Source organism: Rhipicephalus microplus, chromosome 2 (assembly GCF_043290135.1).
Source record: "Rhipicephalus microplus isolate Deutch F79 chromosome 2, USDA_Rmic, whole genome shotgun sequence".
Lineage (NCBI taxonomy): Eukaryota > Metazoa > Arthropoda > Arachnida > Ixodida > Ixodidae > Rhipicephalus > Rhipicephalus microplus.
In genome coordinates this window covers 113,321,895-113,338,363 of record NC_134701.1, presented here as the reverse complement: position 1 = coordinate 113,338,363, position 16,469 = coordinate 113,321,895, and the positions used below count along the sequence as shown (strand labels likewise).

Here is a 16,469-nt window from a genome sequence, read left to right as displayed (position 1 = left end):
TTTTTTATAGGTTTCACACGATGTCATTCATTTCTGCACTGCGGAATCAAATGGTACAAAATGTTACAATGTCCGCCGTGGCGATCGCAGTGTGATAGAGCCGAATTGACAGAGAACTATGTATTGTGCGACGTCCGTGCAAGTTAACTAGCACCAGATGGTTGAAATTTCCGAGGTACTACACAATAGCGTTCCTTATAATGAAATGGTCGTTTTGGGACGTACAACCACACATCGAAGAATACCAGAGTTCTTCAATACTTTGTACTGGTCATGAAGCTTCGGGGAGAGTAAGATCCAGGGAGAGGAGCAACCGCTAGGGGCGCCCTCCCTCACGACAGGGCATCGAAGGGGCCACGGAACTGCAATTGTATGACACGCGCTGGAGCTGCGACTTGCTATTAAATGTAGTCGTGAAGGTTGAATACATATTCAGAGCGATGTTACCTTCAAGGCAGTATGGAAAACTTTAAATACAGTGAAGTGTAGCGTCGAAAGAGGCCTTGAAGCTCAAATTTTGGCAATATGCTGATTATACTGTAAGATATGCTAACGCTATGAAAGCTTGTTCTTTCTTTTTCCTGAAATATTTACTGAAAAAGTTTGGACCATCGAGAGTTCTTCAATGACAATGGCGGTTTTTAACGTGCGACGGAAGTGCAGTGGTTGCAGCTTTTGACAGTGCTTCCCTAACCTTGCAGGGTGCATATAAAATATTTTTATACAAAGATAATATCACTTGGACATGACAAAAACGGGTTTATTTATGGTATTTACGGCCTACAGTAATGCGAGAAAAATACCAAGTTGATGAGAGCAGGCACAACCTATTCCTTCACTTCTTCGTTCTCTAGGTGAGTGGCACACACCATTACCCTCCGTGGCAAGGGCACCTACTGGGTGTAGCCGGAGAAAGACGACTGAGGTATTGGTCATGATACATGTGCGTTAGGGGAGCCCGGTGTATGATAAGGCTTCAGACGGACAACGTGAACGATGCCAGTGCGGGGTTGCGTGGACGAGCACGAAGACAATTGTTGCACTTCGTATGTGACGTCGGTCACTTGGCGGCGCACACGGTATGGTCTGGAGTACGGGAACAGTAGCTTCTCAGAAAGTCCAATACGGCAAGGTGAAGACCACATGAGGACAAGAAATCCTGGAGGAAAGTGGGCGTTTCGGTTACGGCTGTAGTAACAAGATTTTTAGCCCGCTTGCGAGTCAGTTAGCCGAACGCGCGTAAGTTGACGTTCATGGACCGAGCGGGTTATAGCTTCTTGAGCGTACTCAGTGGGTAGGTACGTCGAAGAAGGCATCATCTTGTCTATATGCAACGTTGGACTTCGGCCAAATAAAAGAAACAAAGACGAATAGGTGCAGCCGTCAAGTGCTGTGACGTATTGTAGGGGAACGTGACAAAAGGCAACGCTGCATCCCAATCCTGGGGTTTGCAGAGGCGTACATTGCCAGCATGTCTGTAATGGTTCGGTTCATCCGCTCTATCAAGCAATTCCTCTGCAGATGGTGGGCCATGGTTAGCTTGTGTTTGGTCGAGCAAGACATCAAAATAATAATTTCGACACGGGATAGAAACTGCCTTCCACGGTCCGCCAGAAGCTGCCGCGGTATTCCGTGCTAAAAGATGAGGTTGTGGAGCGAGAAATCCGCTACGTCGGTCGCCCAGCTGGTGAGAAGTGCGCGAGTAATTCCAAATCAAGTGGCATAGCTTGTGGCAACGGCAATTCAATGATTTCCCGAGACAGAGATAGGGAACGGACAAAGCAAGCGAAGGCCGACACGATGAAACGATTCATATGTGACGTCGAGTGATGGAAGACAGCCAGCAGATTGTACTGTTGACTTCTTCCCGTGCAGACAAAGATCGCACAAGGTCACGTAACGGCGTACTGACTTACAAATTACTGGAATGACCGTAGGTGTGGGAAAGGCCAAGGTACCCCGCCATGGGGATGTCGTGAAGCTGGACCCGAATAGTCGATAGAAAGTACGCCGGAATTGCAAGGAAGATCTCAGGACTATCGGTATCACACTGCGACGAAGCAAGGTGCCTTTAACTGCATGCCATGAAAAGGCGAAGGGGTGAATCGGGAGCCATATAGTTGAGGCAGTCGGTATCTTGCAAAGAGGCGGATCGCGCTTTTGCTCAGCAGAAATGTTATACATGTCAATGATATCAAGCACAGATAGACTGGTATCGTTTGCCGATGAGTCTGGTGGGTCGACGAGATAACGGGAAAGCAGATGCAAGCGGCCAGACTTGTAAACAACAGTGAACGTATACTCTTAAAATCATACTGCCCAACGACCAAGCCGTATAATTGAGTGAAGACAGCTAGCATAAAGCGTGGTGATCATTCACCACGATGAAGCGTCTGTCGTACAGATAGGGATGAAATTTTCTGCTGCACAAACAATCGCAAGGCACTTTTTCTCGGTCGTAAAATAGTTGTACTTAGCTGCGGAGAGGAGGCGGCTGGCGTAAGCAATGATGCAGTCTAAGCCAAAAAAACGGCCGAAATGGGAGCAACGGCCGTTTTTAGTCCATCAGACCAACTGTTAGTCCCCGAAGGGACCAAGCGGAACAAGATGGCTGACATGTTCGGAAACAGGGGAGCAACTGTTAGTCTGAAGTGTGTAAGGAAGCAACGAAAGGAGGAACCGCTGTAAATGCTCTCGTCGAGCAACGGTTACTCCCCTGAAGGACACCGCACACAAATATGCATGCCGCCCACATTGATATTCATGGGTCAGATTATTATTTGTTCTGTGTGCCAAACTTCACCAAACCAAAAGAGTGGTTTAGTTTAGCATCCACAGATAATAAAATAGCAGCGCTGGCTGAACACAGAAGGCCTGAGAATACAGCTACCGCGAGGGCCTAACACACGCCGCACCACAATGGAGAGTGGGCACGTCAAAGCGGATTAAACGCCGAAACACGTGCAAAACAAGGATGTAAAAAAAAAGCCAAGACACGCCGTTCGTCTGCTAGGGAAGGGTGTCAAAGCCGATCAACCACCAAAACACGTGCAAAAGGAGCCCCTCCCACCCTTCAAATATATCGGAGAAAAAAAACAGACACAGATGCGCTTTTCATCAGCCGTCAAACTTAGTAGCACGCTTCAACGTGTAGTTTGAGGGCAGAATGACAAATCTGCCGCATATGCACCCGCACGACAAGTGTGGCACTAGTATAGCAAGCGATGTCATTTACAAAGTGATCATTATTCAATGTTTATGTGTACTAGCACTAAATAAAAATTAAACAAATTTTTTTATATATAATTATAAGTTTTAGTATACCTAAGTTTTTTTTATAAATGTATCAGGCGAACACACTGAAAGCATTGTGTTGAAGCCTGTGCTGCCACTCCTCGACGTTTTTTTTTTCGGCGCAACTAGGTTTGCGTTCGCACTACTCAAATTCATATGGTTTTTGGTCGGTGAGCACATGGACATGCGAGCTTGTGTGCTATGTTTTGATCGTGCGTGTTGGTCGAAGATTTGCGTTTCTACTTATTCGTGGTGTAGGTTAGTGTATATTTATCTTTAGAGCGTGCAATGTTGTTGTGGATTTTGCTGCTGGTTGGAACAAACACAACGTAAACACGTCTTCAGCTATCGGCAAGCCTGTTCGCTCATCGGACAGAAGACTGTGCATGCATCAGCGTGCAGGTGAGTGGCATTTTCAGCAACATTTTGTGCTCTTACAGTGTGGGCCATTACAATTTAGCATTGGTTGGGGCGAATTCAACCCCAAATTCATGCTTGTTTACAGCTTGTGGAAATATGTTGAGCCCTCGAACAGCTGGCTCATTGTTTTTTCTCCAAATACATTGTTGAGTGGTTGCGCTATCAAAAGAGGAATGATTTGCTCTTGCTTATTCACCGTATTCATTGCTAGTCGTATCGGACTAAATTACCTCTATTATCAATCATAAATTACCTCAAAGACAATCGTAAATGCTGTAGGTTTACGTTAGCGTTGTCAATATTCTGCATAATGAAATCTTCGTGCGTTGTGAAAACTTGGCAAGCCGTTGAAGTCACATTTTGACGTTAATACCAATCGACAAAAATTTCATCAACTTGAATAACGCTGGTTGGGATTTGCCGCATGAACATAATTAGGCTGATTCCCACTTGGCCCTTCTTAACCACACTTCACTGCTACCAAAAAAAACAATACTTGATGCATGTTCTCTACAACTGTTATTCAGGTGTATGACACAAATTTTGTTATACTGCAGATATTGATGCACCCAATGGTGCTAAAGTACAGAAAGCAATGAATTTTGGTAAAGACAGACTTTTTGTACTACGTATATGAAAGCATCGCTTTTCGGCGGGCAAACTGCACATGTGTTGGCCAGCGATTAGTTTATCATGCCACATGGTTACACTGGCACTCATAATTCGACGTTGCTCCACTGGCCCGTGTGTGTGCTTACACTGTTACCGTTAAGATAAAATGTTTACGTTTTCATTGAAGGGATTACTGTTTGTACTAGAAAGCCAACTGCCAAGATTTGTTTACGCTGGTGCTACAAAAAGTACGCTTTCTCTATTTCCACGGGTTTCGGCTTGACAAAGTATAACACTTGGGCCTAGATTCCCAAAGCTGTACGTGCGCAGGACTTTATAACAGCGTTCCTTGACTCGCCTGTACCCTGTTTTCTGTAGATGTTTCGGGGGTTTAAAAGTGCCACAGCATGTTGACCTCTCCCACTCTGAAAAATACTCGTTCGAAGTTTTGCAAGAGTGAGCTTAACTTTCTTGGCACCTCCTTGCTGTTCCAAGATCCTGAAGTGTTATGCTCTTACTAGGGGTGGCAGTATTCCTAATGTTTGTATTTTTATCACGTTGACCATGTATGCGATGTTGGCTTGAATGGTAGCACATTCTTAACAAATGTCTTTATGGCACATGTAGAAAGCAGTACAATATAAATAGGCAGACATTCAGACCAAGTGGTAACTTCTAATAGTGCTTTTCTGGAAACCACGGTGTGCTTATTCCAATTTGTCTAACAGAGCCGTAACCTGTTCGGCTGGAAACCAACACGATGTTGAACTAATAAAAGCTTCACATATTGTGGCGCTCAGATATATATGTATTGGCAAGCTATCTGTGACACTGTCAAACAAAGAATCAGAATATCTGTGCATGCCTTAAGATATATTGCTTCGTTCACATATCCCGTGGCTGTGACTCGCCAACCGAGTGAACAAGTGCACCCTAGTTTCCTAAATTTGAAGCATTTTTGAAGGTGGCATGGTCTACATTTATTTGTCTATAGTTTTGTCCAGCCGTTTGTGTCAAGTACAAGAAAATATACTGAAGATTATCATGTAGCCTCTGCAAATGTTTGCTTTCAAGGAGGCTTTGCATGCTTGGCTTGTGCATATATGTATTGCACAATTCATGACGCAGCAGCATATGATAAAACAGTAGAATCGAGAGCAACTATGTGCACGAGCAAAATATGTATTTTAACATGAGCGGACGGTACGCGTTATTTACTACACACATGATCTCGCTTATAATGCCCATTGGTGAATGGGCTCATAGAAATGTCACTCAGCTGTGTATAGGAAACAAGTTAACTGAACCTAAGGGTATCTTAAACTGCTACAAATATGCCTTCTTGAGGAGCTGCACATTTTCTTTCAGAATATTGCTATCTGAGACATCATGCGAAGAGCGTCTACAACATCAGCATTTATATGGCTTGCCAAGTAACATTTCACCGAACCTACCTTTTTTTCACATTTGGTTGTGCAGTAGGCATCCTAGAATGTAAGCGCTGCTCCAGTGTGCGTGACTCATTGTTATGTATTTATTCTGGCATGTTAAACCTCACACTTCTATTTTTTTTCTTGTAGCACTGAAATGCTTCACAAATGCCCGTGGTGGCATTCCGCTGCGTTAGCGTGATGGAATTACCAGCTGCCAAACTCGATTCCTTCAGAATTGGAGAAGTTTCCCTTCTCTCACCAATAATGAGACAGACTGCCCTATGCATTAAATTCGAGAATGTTTTTCCAGGGAAGACACAGCAAACTTTCGATGTATTATGGCGTTTGTTTAGTGCTGGCTGTGGTGTTGGGAAGTCTATTTCTACGTGTAACACACGTCGCCTCAAAAAAAAAAGAAAAACAATAAAGCATTTTCTCTTCCAATATTGCCCACTTTTTGTGTTAGAAGCAGCCTTGCAGTCCTCTTCCAAGGAGCTCTCGCTATGTGTTAAGCGTGTGACAAGCATACTCCAAATAAATAGTCATTTCCAGAAGGAGCAAGTGGAAGCATGTGCAGTTGGTCCTCAGAGAGTGACTGCGAACACGCGGGAATAACAGTAAAGAGTAAGCATCGGTCTTGGGGAGCAACTGGTGGGAGTAATGATTGGTCCACAGGGAACAACTTGTGGGAGTAACTGTTGGGCTGCAGGCAGCAACTAGAGATGTAACTGTTCATCCCCTGAAGGAAGAACTGAAAGGGGAGCAATGGTTTGTCCCTCTGTAGTTACTCCTTTGAGGGGAGTAGTGGGAGTGGCAATGCAATCGCTCTCTGAAAGGAGCCTTTCCTATACCCCTGTTGCTCCCTTTTGGCTTACAGTGGGCAGTCATGACCACATTGATTTTTTCCAAGGATAGCGCCGATACCATGACCGCTAGCATCGATGCGTATTTTGGTAGGCGCAAGGTTGATGAAATGGGCCAGGACAGGGGTTGGCGTGAGTCGGTCGGCGAGATGAGAAAACGCCGACACTTAGTCAGGGCCCCGAGAAAAAGGGGCATTCTTCTTCAAATGTCATATGAGGGGCGGCGCAATCACTGTAACGTCTTCAAAAAAGTGGCGAAAATACAAGCACAGGCCAAAAAAAAACGAGTGAACTTCCTTTTAAGAACGTGGAATAGGGAAGTTGATGAGCGCGCGTATTTTCGCTGGATCAGGTCGTACACCCGCAATATCAATCAGATGCTTGAGGTCTCTCGGCAGCCAAAGCGGCATTTTGTAGAGTTGAGTTGAAGGCCAGTGGTGTGAAAAACTTGCAAAATAGCCGACAAGCTTCACAGGTCACTAGTTACCTACGGAAAAAAAATGACATCTTCTAGGCAACAGAGGCTTATGGACCACTTGAAACCCCTCAGTAGCGAGTCTATCATGCGCTTAAATGTTGCTGATGCGTTGCACAACCAAAATGACTTTAAGTGACTTTAAGCTCGTATAGACTATCGGGTGTAATGAATGTGGTCTTCCCACGATCATTCTAATCGACAGCTATTTGTCGATAGTCAAAAAGAAGGTTCAATAAAAACAAAGTACCGTGCAACATGAAGGAAAGCAAGGGATCGTCTGTTGGTGGCAAAGAGTAGAAGTCTTCTTTCGTGATTTTGCTTAGGTGTCAGTAGTCAATACAGAAACGCCAGGTGTTGTATTTCTTGTTTGCAAGAACCATGCGTGACGTCCAAGGGCTCGAAGGTGGCTCGATGATGTTCTCAGCGAGCATCTTGTCCAACTTCCGCTTCAATGACGCTGTGCTAGGTTGCCGATATACAGAAAGGGCGCCGTTAAAAGGTCTTGTGCCCCCGGTGTCGTTGCTATAGGTCACCAGAGATGTTTTTTCATGTTTTGGTGAAGCGAAGTCAAAAACGTAGTGGTATGAGGCCAACCAAAGCACTCATACCAGTCCAGGCTTTGAGAAGGGTCATGGTCCGGGGCAATCATGATGTCGAACGCGTCATAACGTGTCGGGCTAGCAGCAGGGCTGCCTGGAGGCAGCTCTGGGACGTCAATGGTCAGGGAAAGAGGGTCATATGCGCCTAAAGGTGATATCGTGCCCATCGTGATACCTTCAGGAAGGAGTGTTGCCCAGCGTCCAATGTTCAGGCCAGGTATGTAAGCGTTGTTCGCAGAAACATTCACAAGAGAGTGTGGCAGAGCTACTCGTCACGTCAGGACAACGCCTAAGGAGGTGGTATTCAAGTAGTCGCCATCACGTACTGGTGGGTCTGCGTTAAACAAGACGTAAGTACCGGTACCTGGGCGCAAGTAAACAAACTCGACGACACGTAAACGTGGTGACGATGTGATAGTGAGGTCAGGTATAGCAGCAATGTCAAACTGTAACGAACTAGCAGAACACTCGATCAAGGCAGAACGTGTGCTCACAAAATCGGGGCTGAGGATTAGGTCATGAGGGCACTCATCCGTGACTATAAAGAGAACTGAGGTCTCGTGGTCGGTGAGGTTCTGCCGTGCAGGACACATTCCAAGGACGGTAAGTGTACGGCCATCGGCTACGCGAAAAACAGGCGATGAGGCGGTTGTAACGACTTTATGGAGACTACGAGAAGCGTGAGCACTCACGACTGATAGTTGCGCACCTGTGTCGATGAGCGCTGAAACAGGCATGCCATTTGCTTCTACGTCCAAAAGGTTTTGTCGAGTAGGCAGAGTTAGTAGAAAATTTCCGGTTTGATAGGTTAATGCAGCGTCACCTCCAGGAGCTGCACCGGTCAGTCTTCCGAGGCAGAACGGCGTAAAGAAAGGGAAGGGGAGCGACGGGACATTGGTGACAGAGAACGTATCTGGGCCAGGGGGATGGCGAGTGATCGTAACGTGGGGTTGATGTTCGGACATTAGCGTTCGGTGGGTCCTCATGGCTGTGCATACGGGGAAATTGAGTGTCGTCAGAACGGTATGATGAACGAGGGACCGATGTCCGACGATAGCGACAATAGCGGGAAATGTGCCCGACGCCATTACAGTTGAAACATATCGGCCTGCCATCACGCATGTGCCACTGGTTCGGATCACGGTACCTAGAATACATTTGTTGTGGCTGGTAGTATGAAGCAGGGCTGACCGCGGGACGACTTAGCGCAAATACTGGCGGGATGTCTGCGTTTGCCAGTTCTCCACTCATGACGGCCTGAATTAGCGAGACTGTCGGGTGGGCTTTCTCGCGAGAACGAGTCTGGGGAGCAGATAATGTTGCTGCCCTGATCTCTTGCCACACAAGATGCAGGAAGTGTTTGGTACTGAGTGGTGGCTGGATCTGGTCTTCTTCGCACAACGACGTGGTGGCAGTGTTAGGGAGCCGAACGAATTGCTGCGTAACTCGTAGGCTCTTTGATTACTCTAACCATCGGCTCTCCATGATAAGGTCGTCAATGCTAGATCAGTTATACACAAGCAAGTGAATGGCGTCGGCACCAATGCCTTTGAGAATGTGGCTCATTTTGCCGGCTTTAAACATTTGGCTATCAACTTGCCAGCACAAGTCTAACCCCCGTATTCACAAACACTCTTAGACTCGACTTTCACCCTTCACTCGACAGAGTTGAGCAATGCGCCACCGCTCGGCTGAAAATAGCGCTGCCCTACACAAGAATCGCAGCAGATTATCGCTAATGTGCAGTGACTTGTCATGACTAGAGACGGCGCTCCCATCGGCTTTCTCAAGTGAAGGTGGAGCATTGAGTGAAGGGACAATCTAGAATACGGGAGTAAGACACCTTGTTTGTAAACCATGTAGGGCTCCGTTGCGGTTGGAGCCCGGCACGGGAATATTTCTGGGAGACTCGTTGGCGTGCAGTGGCGTTTCGGAAAAGGTGTTTCATTGTTTGTTTACATACGTCCCAGCTGGTAAGCTCCTCCTTGTGCGTGCAGAACGACACACTGGCTGTACCCCTGAAGTGGTAGGCGACGTTTGCGAGCATCAAAGTCGGATCCCAGTGATTAGTCTTGCTGGCGCGCTCACAGTTGGCCAGCCACTTCTCTACGTGTACGTTTTCAGTGCCACAGATGGGTCCAGGGTCTCAGAGGTGGGTCACAACAACGTGGCTCGATGCATTCCACATAATGGGGGCTGATTGACGGAACTTTTGTCGACATGATGAACTGTCTAAGAAGACGCCCACTGCGAAGTTCCGTGATGTGCTCCAGATGTACCCAGCACCCACACTAAAGGTGTTATGGGGAGATACCAGAAATTGTGTGCATTTACAGTATATAAAGCCTACAGCAGTGTACGTAAAAACAGCCGAGATACTGTCATCTGGTTCCCCGCCCATCTCAGCCAGGTGCCAGGTGACCTATTCAACCTCAACGAGATCGCCCATGACGCAGCGTGCGCACTTATCGACCGCACCGCCACAGGGCAACTACATCTTGCCGAGTTAGAGACCAATCGGGATGCACCCGTTAAGTACAATGACATAAAAAACACATTTACTTTCAACGCCGTATTCTTCCATCCCCACATTCCAAAATTAACGGACAACAGGCATTAATCCTACGCCCATTACAGACACACACGTACCCAAACCTTATCACACTTCACGTTTATTATCCTGATGCATACCCCAGCGACACATGACTTCCATGTGGATACACGGCGACACTCCCACACATACTCTGGGAGTGTAGAACAACTTCTCCCGACTCTACCTCAAACAAGTGGGAGAGGTTCCTCAGGAGCTCACTTCTCGCTGACCAGCAATGGGCCATCCAGCAGTCCCACGAAGCGGCCGCCAGGTACTCCCTGTTGGTCCCTATATGTGGAAGACGCCCGCTACGCGCTAAGCGTGTCCTGCAGGACTAAAATAAAGTTTTTTCACTCCATTTCATGGCGAGAGCAGGCACCATCTAGTACTTTACTTCTTTTTCCTGTAGGTGAACGGCACATAAAAATACATGTCTTAAAATAATCCTATATATTGCACCAATAGCCACTTTGAATGAATGAGCGCTTTGAATTGAGCTAGTGATGAGAATCAAGCAATACTTCATTAGACGTTTGCCTTGTTTTCGTGCTTTGCTTTACGTTGATTCATCACTGCGGTGCCATTTGGCGTTGTAAGTTCGGTTGCGCAAGCAATGTAGTTTCGCAGCTATTTACTTTGCTGTGTAGGTTACTCATGCTGTGTTTTTTCTGGCCTTTTTATTATTTTCACGATGAAGGCATTCACTATTAGGGTGAAAGGCTTGCATGTCTCCTGAAATGCCAAAATTGACCATCTGTATCTCGCACATGCGGTGTCAACATGTTACACAAAACGTTACCTCCTCGTGCTAATGACGCAGTGATGTAGAAAATGTTTCAATCTTTTACAGCTTGCGTAAATTTTGTACAAAATTTTGGTGCAACCTCTTTTTATCTGTATCCCCGGCAAGCTTCTACTGGCAGCGCTGAAGTCTTCGTTCTAAGCAACGGATGTGTGCTTTAAATTTTAAGGTTTGAGGAGCTGTATATAGCTTCACCTAAATTGCATATCACCACTACGCGTTTGGTCATCTAAGTGCGTGTATAAAAAAACAGCAAGCCTTTCACTCATCGAGCTTCTCTATTACCTCCTGGCATGCAAGGAGGAAGATGTGGCCAGTATGCTCCCCTTCGTTATATGCGTCATATTAAAATGGCTCATGCACAGTGTCCATGCCGCCTCAACAGTCTTCAGCTCAGTTGATGGTTTTTCGTGACGCTTGGTATAGGCGGGCGAGCTCTGCATCTTTTTGCACTATACAAATACGCCGTGAGGCCATTAAAAATCTTTGGAACGTCAGCAAAAGTGTCGCAACGTCAAGCGGTGCCTTCAATACAACACCTCCTATTAGCCACTAGTCCACAATGATGTCACTTTCATCCAATTATTTTTCGCACGCGTGCACATTCACGCAATATAATGTGAAAACACCAGTTTACGGTTGTTGCTATCGCGGCATTGTCCGTTTTCACTTTTCCCACTGTTCGCTGTCTATGGGCAATAAGAGCCTGGAGACTTCCACGTCTTTTTTTTTTCGTGAGCGAGTTGCGAACCAAGTGCACAGTAGGTATACGGCATCTTTCTCGACCTTCAGGCACAGCACGCTAGGCCCAATAGTAATGATACGGTGAAAACTGTGCGGTGGCTCGCCACGAAATTCAGCAATAACCCCATAGCGGCACCAGCAGCCAGCTTCCCTCCCGTCTGCCGATGCCCTGCGGGCGGTGCAGCGCCGTCCCACCGCCACAGCTCGCAGCGCACATAGCTCTCCCATAAATTTACGGCGAAGCTTCAAGACCAGTAAAAGTTTTGTTACGGGAGGGTACACAGAGAAAGGAGGTTACAGCTAAGATATCTTTCGCCAAGTCTAAGCCGAGATGGCAAGCCAGAGCGTGCCCACATCCCAGAATCACGTCGGATTTTCTTATTACTGAAAAAAAATGTCACGTCTGCGTGGTACGCACCGCACAGTCACGGTGAAAGATGGAAAAAAGTTGTTTTTCAGAGTTTTTTTTTTTACACGGAACATTTGCAAAACACCCAATGCGCCAATCTTATTCATAATTTTTCTAATATAGGAGGCAATGAGTATGTCATGCTCCATCATTTGGAGAAGCGTCGTACCCGTTACACGCTTGCAAATAATATTGGGCATTTTTATGCTGTAGTTGACGACCATGATAAATTATGCCGGAAGCTTTTCTAGTGAAATTGATATTCAATCGAATTGAATTTGATTTCTTCAGTGTAGAAAGTCGCTAATGTGACCCTCCCTGCTGAAAGATAGAGCAAACGGTTTGCTTTTGACAACATTCGACCAATTTTTTTACATGCAATTTTGTAAAATTAATTTTGAGATCATTACACGCTCTGATAAATCCATTTGTTATTATGAATAAATGATTATTTTCTTCTCTAATGGGTTTTAGAACATAATAGTCAATTTTGTGTGCACACGTTCATTTCGAGAGCAGAGTTCAGCTAGGGCGGTGACAGAAAGAACATGCAGCATTTGTTAGGTTTCAAATCTTTAAGCCCTACGGTTGTGTCAAATACCCGATTTTACTAGCCAGGATGAGAGAGGATGGCTTGCCTGACTATTTTTAGCGTGGATGATTGAGTCCTTGCTAGACAGGAAGTTTTACTGTGTTTTACGGGCAGGATATATCAACAAAGAAATTCAGACAAACACGCTCTGTTCTCCAAAAAGCAGGCTTGTCCCCACTACTCTTTATAGGCACTTTTAGCTGACCACATTTTGCACGCCGCTTCACTCTGCCATTATAATAATTTTTCAGAGCGAGCATGAAAGGGCTGGAAGAAGTGCTAGCCCAAATAGCCGTTCTTCTCCGCTCAGCCAGTCGGTGGTTGCGCCACTGCGCATGCGTTGGATGGTCAGGCGCTGAGCGTGTGAGCGGACGTTCGTAGCGAGAAAAAGATCACGTGACGTTCAGAGAAAGGACTAAAATGGCGGCGTCTTGTGCCACAAGTTTGAGCTGCTTGGGAAACGCAATGGTTGTTGGGTAAACACGCAAGCACCAACGGCACTTCAGGACCAGCAAGGATCTGCGCTTCCTCTCAGAATTCGTCGCAGCCAATCCCTACGAGAATACGCGCATGTGGGGTGAAGTTCCACGAGACTATCAAAAGCTGACACTTCGAACCATAACCAAGTGTCTCGAGATGATTCTTTCGCACTCCGTCAAAGGGACTTCGTGAATCTTCGATAGTAAGCCATTTTATGTAACAAAACAAAGAATTTAGTTTTTAACAGTAGCCAGTCTTCCACCTATTCTGAAAAGCCGTTTAGTTTTATTTTCCACACGGCAACGTGGTGAACTCGCTGCCTCAAGGGAGAATATTGGAAACGCGTTTGGGCTGCCTTGAAGGCTTCGATTGTAGTACAGCTCCAAGTGAACGTGACAAAAAAATAAAACATAGTAATGCCTCAATCAATAAATGAACCCACAGTCTTTCAAAACAGAATTTCTTTATCTTGCTGCGAGACAAGAACAACTTTTATTTTACCTAACAACAGCTTTCATGCAGAAGTGGCGTCGCGTTGACCGAATAACGATTGGCTAGAACCGACAACGTTCGTTTTGCTTCAGTAACGCTGAGTGTTGGAGCCGAACGGGGATTGGAGTGCTAAATCGGTCAGCTAATAGTGCCTAATATCTTGCTCACCTACATTCCTCGTCGCCAGAAAGTAGTCACGTATGTATACAGGGATTATGTAGCATTCTTTGCTTCTGCGGATCACTTTCAATTACTTTATATTTTTTTACAAGAATACTTATCTCCCTCGTAAATTTGGCAAGACAGTTTTTGTTGACCATTATTGTAGAGAAGTGTCCAGTTTTGGCGTTCTCCCCGCAAGACAATAAAAATATATCCTTCTCATTTCACTTACCAGGCACTCCCCATGTGCAAACAGTCAAGTACCTCGGAATAAGCTATGATAGAAATCTCCACTGGCGTATGCTTGTTGGACGTACAGTGATTAAAGGGCCACGTGCGATATGTTTAATCAGAAGAGTGAGTCGTTCCCGTATGACGACAAACACATTGGTAATGAATCACCGATTGTACATAAGCTCTATACTTGACTTTCTGAGTGCCATATTTTCAGGCGTATTAGCCTGGGAGTTACGCCTGTTAGTCTTACTTGAGCGCCAGACACTTCACCGGTGCCTGCGGCAACCTAAATGTGTAGCATACTCTGTTCTAAACAAGGAATCCCGAATACCTTTTTTACGTGCTAGAATCAAACTATTAAAAGTGCAAATATTTTGAGGAGTTTATGAATTACCGATAACACGAAACTAATGCATAATTATGATCGATAAAACCTTGTGTTTATGCAACATGGCATCGCATTCAAACCCCTCAGATAATTTTTCATATTTCCAATACCGACACTTCTTAACCATAAAAGATAAGGCTTAACAAGATAGTGACTATGAGAGACAGGTTGAGTAAATTAGCCATGTTATATGACGGTACATTCCTTTACAATACTAAGTTGCTACGTACTAATCTGCTGAATGGAATTTTTTTTAAAGATCATCTAAATCAGATTGCTCAGCGCTTGGTGTAGCAAATCATGCTTTTCAGCGTGAAAAAAAGGCCAGGGTGGGAATTTTTTCTACACATTTGCGCCGGTTGTTTCCTTTTAGGCTTTCTGAGTACACACAAACGTTTTTGACTCAGGTCTTAGATGTAAATTCAGGCGTATGTAAGATTCCTTTATCTATTACTTCTGTGGCTGTAGTTACAGACTTATTAACATTATGTTCGGCACTAACTGCTGTAACAGATAAGGATATTCAAAGATTGTTGTGATTACTTTCTCCTCATCTTCTGGGAAACCTGAGACTAATTTGGGTCCCGGGACACAAAGGAATTGTATTGAATGAAGTTGCGGGCTGCCTGGCAAAAGCTTCTCTGGCAGGTCCAGTTCTCTATCTTCTACCAGTTACGATGCTTTTCGCTGCGGCAAAGCCCAGAAGGTATGACATATCGGTCCTTACTCCAAGTCTCAATTCATAACTGGACTTCCTCCACCTACAATTGCCTTGCAGCAGGAAATGGTGTGTTGAAAGATAGGCGGAAGTGATAAGCTGATGCATTCTGGATTCCCAAATATTAATTTTTAAATTCACAGAGCGGGCTTGGTGCTACCGTGGGTGCTACAATATCCGCTACCATGGGTGTGCAAAAGCCAGGTTGACAAACACTTGTTCTCTACCGAAGCCACAAAAGCCACTATCTACTTCCCCCACTATGATGCAGCACGACTTTGAACCTCCGAAGACAAAATTCCGTCAATGATCATGTTGACTACTAAACGTTGATGATGATTCGCATTGTATTTGTTGAAAAGATATACATGATATACCGCCACTGAATAGCCGCTCATTGTTTCTAGTGCGGTCAGCTGTTACCACAGGGGGCCCTTTTATTTAAGGTTTCACCGCAGTGGCTTGCACAAAAAAATAAAGCGTAGACATTTGCTGTCACTTCCACCTTAGTGCCTCGCTGTCGGTTCTATGTTCCTCTTGCTGTCAGTTCCAGGTTCAGATAACACTACTTAGATTGTTAGATCAGGCCAATGTCGGGCCGACCTGCTGTCAGACTGGGCCAGGCCCGGTAGGTGAAATTCCTTCTCGTGTTAAGGCTTGGCCCGGTTCTCGTTTTCGAATCATGGGGCCAATTTTAGGCGGGTAACTTAACCAATTGCTAGGCTCTGTGAGTGCCAAGAATCGCTGCCCATGGAGTATTCTTACTCCCGCTACAGGATATCTCATAGTCATATCATGATTTTCAAACTCTAAACACCAAATTTTTTATTCCTAATAATAATGATATAATGTAATAATAATAATAGCACATATTATTATTATTATTATTATTATTATTATCATTATTATTATTATTATTATTATTGGTTCTTTAAATAACCATACCAGCAATACCTATCTTAATTTGCTGCCTCGTTCCACACATTTGTGTATTTCGGCAACAGATCGAAATAATGTTTTAACGCTGTTCTAGCAGCTTATCTAAGGGCTTATTTCTGCTAAACAGTGAAAGCGCGAGTGTAACTAATATATGCATAAATAATTTCAAGCAGCCATCTAGTAGCTACGTGATAAGCATTGGGTAAAATATACA

At 45.1% G+C, this 16,469-nt stretch overlaps 1 pseudogene; it reads right to left on the bottom strand.

Annotated features, from left to right (window-relative positions):
- Positions 1–16,469, bottom strand: part of LOC142761770 (A disintegrin and metalloproteinase with thrombospondin motifs like) — a 116,260-nt pseudogene that overhangs the window by 66,607 nt on the left and 33,184 nt on the right.